The sequence below is a fragment of the Ursus arctos genome, unplaced genomic scaffold (genome assembly GCF_023065955.2).
Source record: "Ursus arctos isolate Adak ecotype North America unplaced genomic scaffold, UrsArc2.0 scaffold_1, whole genome shotgun sequence".
Taxonomy (NCBI): Eukaryota; Metazoa; Chordata; class Mammalia; order Carnivora; family Ursidae; genus Ursus; species Ursus arctos.
This window is the reverse complement of record NW_026622763.1, coordinates 50,760,130-50,768,781: the sequence shown is the minus strand read 5'-3', so window position 1 is coordinate 50,768,781 and position 8,652 is coordinate 50,760,130.

The window sequence follows — 8,652 nt, the reverse complement described above, 5'->3', positions numbered from 1 at the left end:
GGGACATGTATTTTGAACTACTCTGCATGGGGAGGGTATTTAAAACCGCTCAATGTGATCCTTAATACTGGTTCCACATTAGAATCACTTAGAGAGCTTTAAAACTTCTGAAATCCTGGCTCTGCCCACAGAGGCTCTGACTCAAAAAGGGCCTGGATTTGAGATGTCTTAAAAAGCTTCTCCAGTGATTCAAATGTGTAGCCAGGCTTGAGAGCCGGGACCAAAGGAAATGAAGTAGCCGGTGGTAGGAAGAGAAGGGATGAGACAGGAAGAGAAAGGGATCAAGGGACTAAGCCTTGGTGGGCTCCAACATTTAGTGGCTCAGAAGAGGAGGCAGGGAGTCTGGAAACCGGACTGATCAAATGAAGCCCTCAAGGTAGGAGGGAAATGAAGATTGTGCCCTAGAGGTCAAAATAAGACAGAGGTGCAAGGTGGAGAGAGTAATCAGCTGAGTCAAATCCTGCTAGAACTAGTAAGATAAGGACTGAGCGTTAACTGTTAATTAGGCGTGATGTTTGTGTTGCAAACAGAACAGGAGATAATAAATGCTCTTCCAGTCTTTCTTCATTGTATATATACATATTAGGCAAAATTGGGAGCCATAAGATGTTTGCTCAATCAAAGAAAATTAAAAAATAATTAAAGATGGTAATGGTAAAGGTGATATAATATTACTGAAAATTGTATTCTAAATCTCCTTTTTTTTTTTTTAAGATGGTGAATCTAAATGAATAGGTAGTTTGGGCACTTGAGAAAAAGCAAAAAACTATCACTCATACTCTACTGTACTAGCACAACCACCATTATTTACTCAGTCATTCACTTTCATTTAGTGAATTCTGACACTGCTGACGACTCTGTGCTGGGGACATAAAAATAAACACAGCACAAATCCTTACCCTTGAGTAATTCAGGGGCTGGTGGAGGAGATGAACACATTAAAAAAACATTATAAAACAAAGCGGTAAGTGATGTGATAAAGGTTATATGCAGTATATTGAGGGAGCAGAGAAGCTGGAGAACTTAATGTTGGGTGTTAAACGATAATTATGAAGGGGACCTTGGCAAACTAGAAAATTGCTCATGTTTTAATTTTAGTGAGAAAAACAAGATGGAAAGTTGGGTGTACCCTGTAATTCTAACCCTGTAAAAATGTGATCCCTGAAGATTTCCCAGTCAAGGAAAGGCTTGAATTGAGTCTTAGACGATGGGCTGGCAAATAAGGGCAGGAAAAGGGGGAGGGAGACAAAAGAGAGTTCTGAGCTGGAAAAAGGCAAGAGAAGTGAAGCACAGTGTAGAGCCTGTTTGGCTACTGTAATAGCTTTGGTGTGACGAGTGTGGGCTTCCTATGAAGGAGTAACCAGGCATAAAACTGGAAAGACAGGCAGGTGATAACAAGATTAAAAAAGATAAAAAGAATCACATAAACTATGTTAGAGAGTTTGAACTTTATCCAATCACTTATGAGTAGACACAGAAAAATTTTAAAGTGGAAAAGCATGCTCAGAGTTGGTCATATTACAAATATAACCATAGCAGCTGGACTGACAGGGGCTGAAACTGAAGGTGGGAACACTAGTTAGAAAGCTTTGCAATAATCTAGGTGGGAAATGATAAAGGCAGTGGCAGAAGGATGGATGGATGGATGGGATGAATTCAAAGGGCTCTTGAGGAGACAGTGTGGACTTAGGGAATGGTAAAGGTATAAGGAATGGGGGGAAAAAAGAATGACTCTCAGATCTCTGTTTGGGTAACTGAATCGCTGTCCCCATTCTTATGCCTGGCCACCCTTCTACCCAAGATAACAAATGTGGGAGGAAGAAATTGAGGAGCTCATGGAATATCCAAGGGGACATGTGTAATGACCAGTTTGAATATCCTGGAGCTCAAGAGTGATGTGTGGGCTGGAGATACAGACTTAAGAGTCATCATTACATATGTGATTCTTGGAATTCCATGAGTAGATGAGACTGGGCAGGGAAGTTGTATGTGTATGGTTTGTGTGTTTTCCTTTTAGTTATTTTCTTCTAACATATCTTTAATTATAATAATTGGGTATACAGAATTTTCATTTTCCTTTTTTACCTGATATTATACCAAAAGCTTTTGTCATGTTTTACTAGAACTTTCAAAGTGGTCATAACTGTGGCTTAAAAATATACCAAGAGGACATGCTATAGTTACAGTTGACTTTAGCTCTGTGATAAACATTTTTATTCATAATTTTCCCCCCACGTTTTGAGTTTTTGTCCTTAGGAAAGATTCTCAGAAATGAGAAAATATTTGTGTGTTATATAGTTAATGTGTGTCGTACATGTATATCTAAATTACTCTCCAAAATGGTTGTACCAGTTTTTCCTTGATACAAAACAATGTGTAAGAATACAAGTTTAGGGGCTGCTGTCTGGCTCAGTTAGTGCAATGTGAGACTTTTGATCTTGGGGTTGTAGGTTCGAGCCCCACATGGTGTGTAGAGATTAGTTAAAAATAAAATCTTTAAAAAAAGAATATAAGTTTAACTAGGTACTTGCCATAAGTTGGTATTATATATTTGTGGCATATATATATTTTTATTATATAAAACATTTTACTGAAGCAAAATATATGTGCACCAAAATGTACAAATCTAAGTGTACAGTGAACACACTATGTAACTTGAACCTAAATCAAGAAACAACACATTACCACCATCTCAGAAGTCTCCCTCACACCCCCCCCCCCAAGTAATCACTGTCTTGATTTTTTACACCATAGGTTGGTTTGCCTGTTTTTGAACTGTATATAAATGGAATCATGTAGTATGTAATCATTCTTGTCTATCTTCTTTTGTTCAGCATTGTGTTTGTACAATTCATCCATTGTCACTGTGTGTAGTCATTCATTAATTCTCATTTCTGTATAGTATTCCATTGGGTGAATGTTCCCCAGTGTTTTTATTCTGGTGGACATTTGAGTAGTTGCTAGTTTGGGGCTGCTATGAGCAGTGTTGCTTTATGAAATTGCTGTTGATGTCTTTTGATGAATATACGTGTGTAGTCATTCATTAATTCTCATTTCTGTATAGTATTCCATTGGGTGAATGTTCCCCAGTGTTTTTATTCTGGTGGACATTTGAGTAGTTGCTAGTTTGGGGCTGCTATGAGCAGTGTTGCTTTATGAAATTGCTGTTGATGTCTTTTGATGAATATACGTGTGTAGTCATTCATTAATTCTCATTTCTGTATAGTATTCCATTGGGTGAATGTTCCCCAGTGTTTTTATTCTGGTGGACATTTGAGTAGTTGCTAGTTTGGGGCTGCTATGAGCAGTGTTGCTTTATGAAATTGCTGTTGATGTTTTTTGATGAATATACGTATGCATTTCTGTTGGGAATATACTTAAGAATAGAACTGACCTGGGTGGCACAGTGGTTAAGCGTCTGCCTTCGGCTCAGGGCGTGATCCTGGCGTTATGGGATCGAGCCCCACATCAGGCTCCTCCACTATGAGCCTGCTTCTTCCTCTCCCACTCCTCCTGCTGTGTTCCCTCTCTCGCTGGCTGTCTCTATCTCTGTTAAATAAATAAATAAAATCTTAAAAAAAAAAAAAAGAATAGAACTGACAGATCATAACATATGTATATGTTTAGTTTTGGTAGTTATACTGCCCTCAGTTTTCTAAGGGTGTCACTTTTCAATCCCGCCAGTGTATGGGAGTTCCCAATGCTCCACGTGCTTGCTGACATTTTATCTTTTTCACTTTAGCCTTTCTGGTGAGTGGTATCTCATTTGGCTTTAATTTGCATTTCCTTGTTAACTAAAGATGTTTAACATCTTTTCATATATTTTTTGGCAATTTGGATGTTCTCTTTTGTAAAGTAGCTGTTCCGGTTTTTTGTCCACTTTTCTACTATTTTGTTTGTCTTTTCCTTATTGATTTGTAGGACATTTCTTTTTCATATTCTGAATATAAGTCCTTTACAGATATATGTATTGCAAATATATTTTCCCACTCTATGTTTTCTTTCATTCTCTTAAATCAAATCTTTCGGTAATCAAGTCTCTTGGCAATTAGATTATATTAATAATAGTTTCATCTGTCAAATTTGTTCATTATGGTCAGCACATTTTGTGTCCTATTTAAGAAACCTTTGCCTACCTGTAGATCATGAAGATATTTCCCTATGTTTTCTTTTTCTTTCTTTTTTTTTAATTTTAAAGATTTTATTTATTTGAGAGAAAGTGAGAGTGAGCACAAGCAAGGTGAAGGGCAGAGGGAGAAGCAGACTCCCTGCTGAGCAGGGAGCCTGACATGGGGCTCGATCCCAGGACTCCAGGATCATGACTTGAGCCGAAGGCAAATGCGTAACCAACTGAACCACCCAGGTGCCCCCCACCCCATGTTTTCTTTTAAGAGCTTTTATTTTCATATTTAAATCCACAATCCACCTGGCATTTATTTTTCATGTGGATATACATTTGACAGCCGAATTTATTGAAAAGATTATCCTTGGGCCACCTGACAGGCTTAGTTAGTAGAGCACATGACTCATACTTCAGGGGTGTGAGTTCAAGCCCCACACTAGGCTTACTTAAAGAAGGAAAAGAAAAGAAAAGAAAAGAGAGGAGAGGAGAGGAAAGGAGAGAAGAGAAAAAGGAAAGGAAAGGAAAGGAAAGGAAAGGAAAGGAAAGGAAAGGAAAAGATTATCCTTTCCCCCACTGCACTGGGTATTAATATTTTAAGGTTTGTTGTTGTTGTTGTTATTTTTCCAGTTTAACATATGGTAAGTGGTACTTCTTTGTTTAATTTGAATTTTTTGATTATTTGGGCAGTTTGACATTTTTCTATTGTATTAATTAAGACAGGACAGGCTATAAATAGCAAATAAAGCACCAAATTTCAGACGCTTAAAACAACATAGGTTTTTTTCTTCATCCAAAGTCCAATGCCAGTGGGCCAACTTCTAAGGCAGCTGGTCTCCCTGCAGTGACTGGGAGATCCAGGTCACTTTTGTCGTGTGGCTTCACATTATTATGTGGCTTCTGTGATCCCTGTTAAAAGAGAAGAGTGTGTTGGTGGCGCACAGACTCTCAAATCCTGTCCTAGATGGGACACACCCAAATTTGCTCGTGTTCTGTTGTCTATACCTGGTAACATGGCCCCTTGTCCCTGAAAGGAACCTGGGAAAAATTTTCCTTTGTGCTCAGGATGGAGAGGTAGTGGTTCCACCACATTCCCATAATTAACGAATCATATTTTCCACTTTGTAAGTTGCTGGTGTCTATGGCACACGTATAAGGAGTATTTAATGTTTATATTACATCAAAATAACCTTTAATATTTCTTGCCTTGAATTCTATTTCAACTCAGTAATGCTATCTCTAATACATTGCAAGCTTGCTTACCACCTTTTTACCCATTCTCTCCTTTCTAGTCTCCTTGTGTTATTTTATTTAGATGTATTTTTTATAAGCAGCAAAGTATTGGATTTTAATTTTTAAAACAATCTGAGAAGCTTTTTCTATTAATAGGGAATCTAAATTTAATAACTAAACTTACAATGCTTAGCCTCTCTATTGCCATGTTTCCATGCCTTTGTTTTCATGTGTGCATGCTGTTTCTTTTCAGTTTTGTCATTTGCTCTGCAGACTTGGTTTTGTTTGCTCTTATTTTCTGCTGTGATTTTAGAAGGTCGGCGTTCCTCTGATTCTGCTGGTGGGTTCCTGAAAGTTTTAAACAAATACTTTTAAAATCTATATTTGTTTAATTGTACCAATAAAAAGTCAAACAATAACACTTGGAAGCTCTATGGGAAAGGAGGCACCAAATATTTTCCCCCTCAACTCCTGTTAATACTTCCTTTTGTTGTTCTTTATTAATCTAATCTGGGGTAGTAAATCCAGTCATTTGAAAATATACAGGTTTGGTTTTTTTTTTTTCTTGTAAAGTAATTGTTATTCCTATAAAACATTTGGATAATACCCAATAGTACAAAGGCCAGCCACAAAAATCTGCCATCATTTTATCACACCACGACAACCACTATTAATATTTTAGTGTATTTCCTTTCAATTTTTTTACACATTTTATATGATTGAGACTACATTGTATATATAGTTTTTATATGCTACTTTATTCACTGAAATCAATGAATCAGTTGTTGGTTATTGTAAAATCTTCACAATCTTTTTTTTTATTAAACGATTTATTTATTTCTCTGAGGGGGGAGGGACCGAAAGAGAGAGAATCTTAAGTAGACTCCCCCCTTAGCGCAGAGCAGGAGTTGGGACTCAATCTCATGACCCTGAGATCATGACCTGAGCCGAAATCAAGAGTGGGACACTTAACGAACTGGGCCACCCAAGGACCCCTTCACGATCATTTTAATGACTTTATTATATTCTATAAAGTAGATGAGCCATAAGTCATTACATAGCCTCATTATTGTACTTAGGTTATTTTCAATTTTTATTATTATAAATAATGTTGAAAGATTATCTTTGTGCAGAAAGAGAAAACTCACATTTTTTTTCTAATTTAAGACTATTTTCTTAGAGGGGCACCTGGGTGTGCAGTTGGTTAAGGGCCAGACTCTTGGTTTCAGCTCAGGTCCTGACCTCAGGGTTTTCAGATCCAGCTGCCGGTGGGGCTCCACACTCAGCACGGAGTCTACTTAAGACTCTTTTTCTACGTCTCCCCACTTCCCTTCTCCCCCCAAAATAAATGAATAAATCTTAAAAAAGAGAGAGAGAGAGAGAGAGAGATTATTTTCTTAGAATAGATTCCCAGATGAAATTAGTGCAGACAGCCCTAGGAGGGGCTCCATCTCATGCCTCTGATATGCAGACCTGAGCCAAAATCAAGAGTCTGACGCTTAACCCATTGAGCCGTCCAGGCACCCCAGGAATAATTTTTTAAAAAAGATTCTTGATCCATGTTGCTAAATTGCCTCCCAAAAGAAATCCCATCATTATAAATAAAATCTCAATATAATTATATTTTACTATAGTTCAGTTAGCATTTTAGACTTAGTACTAATTCATCTCTCATTATTAGTGTTTATATTAATTTATGTGTGTAGCTAAAGTCTGTTTTAGGTATCTCCGCCAATTCTTTCCAACCCCTATCTTCCAAATCATGAGTTCTTTTTATGATTCAGTGATTCATGATTTTATGATTCATCAAATTGTGTCAATTTATAGGAGAATGTTCCTGTATGGTTTTTTGTTGATTACCAATGTAATGCTTTTGACTTAATTGGAAGGCTTCTCCTCTGCATGTTGAGTAATAGATGACTTAGTTTCACTGGGGAAAATTACTTTTGTTACTAGTGTCCCTGTTCTCTCTCAACCCATCCCAACCCACAGAGCAAAGAGAATGCTAAATTAAAAGATGCAGTTCTACAAGGGATTGGAAAGTATGTAGAGGCCTCTGAACAAGGCAACAAAAGGGAAAAAAGTGAAAATTGAACTAAAAGTTTAAGACTGTATGAAACTGAAGATACAATAAGAACAATAGAAGAGAGCCTTAGGTTTGTCTATGGAATAGACCCAGATTCTGATGGTTAAGTTTTGAATGTTGAAAGGAAGTAACAATTTAGATCACTTTTTGCTGCACTTCAAGGCCCAGCTAAAATTGCTACTCTTTTAGGAAGTCTCCAATGTGATCTCTCCTGCCCCTACATTCTCCCATTTACGTATACTTTACCTCTGGCACGGCTCATTTTTACTTTGGATGGTAGTCATTTGCCTGACTCTTCTTTGCTGTCACCTCGAAGCTCCATGTCTGACTCACCTCTGTACTCCCACAGCACCTGGCAAGTTGCTGTGTGCAGGGTAGGTACTCAACAAGTATTTCCTGAAATAAATGTTTTTCAGTCCACAACTGTTTTTACTGATGGATGTACAAGTCATCAACCATTGCCAAACAACTTTCTTTACCAAGTACAAGAAATGAACAATAGTGAAGTAGATATTTACTTGAGGATGTTCTCATAGTGGTAGTTTGAGAAATTTTATTGTATGTATATTGATTTTAAGATAGCGTTTTCTTAACTTCTTCCCATAAGAAACCACCATTCATATCCCCTCATATTAACAACATTTTCCTTTTAAAAAAACCCCTCTTTTTCGTTGTCTCATTAAACAAATTTATTTTCCCTTAAATGTGTGTCTATGTGTATATGCATTTACTTACAATCACAAATGCCAGGGTGGGCTTTTTTTTTTTTTTTACATTTTGTCTAACGTTTTATTGTAAGTGTACAGTTTGATGAATTTTCACAAACTGTTTAACATACACTTCTAACCAGCACCTGGTTTAAGGAACAGAATATTACTTGCATCTCAGAAAGCCTCCACTTGCTTTACGGCGGCATTTTTACTCCTTTTTGGAGGGGGAAGAAATTCTCATCAAGATTTGACATTTCTATATTGTTTCAGAGTTTCTAAATATGTATGAGGTTATAGACATCTCTACTTATTTTTGTCATGTATCTAATTAAGAAAGATTTAACACTTTATATTTCCTGGAAAAGCATTAAGTGATTTTGAAAGTCTTTAGACTGTGTCGTTGGAAAGATATTGTCAAAAATCAAGAATGATATAAATTTTTATTAAAAGTAACATCAATTTCTGTGCCTACAAAAAATTTCACGTTGCAGAAGCAATTCAGT